The sequence below is a fragment of the Sinocyclocheilus grahami genome, unplaced genomic scaffold (genome assembly GCF_001515645.1).
Source record: "Sinocyclocheilus grahami isolate Dianchi unplaced genomic scaffold, SAMN03320097.WGS_v1.1 scaffold7401.1, whole genome shotgun sequence".
NCBI lineage: Eukaryota > Metazoa > Chordata > Actinopteri > Cypriniformes > Cyprinidae > Sinocyclocheilus > Sinocyclocheilus grahami.
The window spans coordinates 4,896-5,908 of record NW_015511452.1 but is presented as its reverse complement, the minus strand read 5'-3'; the positions used below and the strand labels follow the sequence as shown (position 1 = coordinate 5,908).

Sequence of the window (1,013 nt, the reverse complement as noted above, 5' to 3'; positions counted from 1 at the left end):
ATAGTACATTCATTTCATTGAGAAAAAAAACAAAACAGGGACTATGATAACCCCACAGACTATTAAATGCTGCCTAATTGGTCAAAGAGATCAGCACAATTATAGAGCCATTCCCCAAAAAGGCACAGTAGAAAAAACGTCAAAAGGGCTTAATTTCTTTACATGACTGCTATTCAGCTTTTATTAAAAATCCCATTTTAGCTGGGAAGGCTTTGCTGTGACCTCTGGTTATGCTGTGAGAGCAGTAGCTGCGTGGTGCTTCAGCACTGCCACCGTTTACCATGTTATTACAGTTTTTTAGACTTGTGCTTGTATTTTTCTTACGTTCTTTTTGTTTCTCAGATTATAAGGCCTTTCAGGTGACTGCAGAGAAGTTCCAACCTTATGTGAAGTTTTTTGCCACTTTTGACAAAGGGGTGCGTACAGTCCATTCCTTAACAATAACAAGAGTGAAAACCATGAGATGTGTTATTCTGGTATAGAAGAATATGTATTTATAACCACAAGAGTGAGAGCATACTTGTGTGTCCTCCATCTTTGAGGAAAAATAATTATGTATTGGCTTCATTTGTAACGGTTTCATGCTGCAGGTGGCTAAACAACTGACACTAAAAATGAATGAAATCGATTTCTATGAGCCCTTCATGGATGAGCCTGTCACCATTCCTGACAAACCCAACACAGAGGAGGAGATAGTGGATTTTGTCAATCAACACAGAAGGTGATATCAGTGGCATCCTCAGAATTTTGCCATTGCCAAAGATCATCTAAAATAGGAATTTTCATTCTAAAAACACAGTGTTTGATCTTCACTCAGGCCTACTCTGAGAAAGCTTCGTGCTGAGGACATGTTTGAGACTTGGGTGAGCAAGACTGGATTGTGGGAGTGTCTGCAGGCCCATTAAAAGTTAACTGTCAATTAAACGGCTGTTGGTTCTTTACTTGAAGTGATCTGTCTCTGCTCAATCAACAGGAGGATGACATGGACGGAATCCACATTGTTGCCTTTGCTG

General features: G+C 39.8%; 1 long non-coding RNA gene across 1 annotated transcript; it reads left to right on the top strand.

Moving 5' to 3' along the window:
* The first annotated feature begins 348 nt into the window (after nt 1-348).
* Nucleotides 349-1,013, top strand: LOC107577829 (uncharacterized). The gene is made up of 4 exons (XR_001608260.1): nt 349-416; nt 591-721; nt 818-863; nt 974-1,013. It is a non-coding gene; the product is annotated as an uncharacterized lncRNA (long non-coding RNA).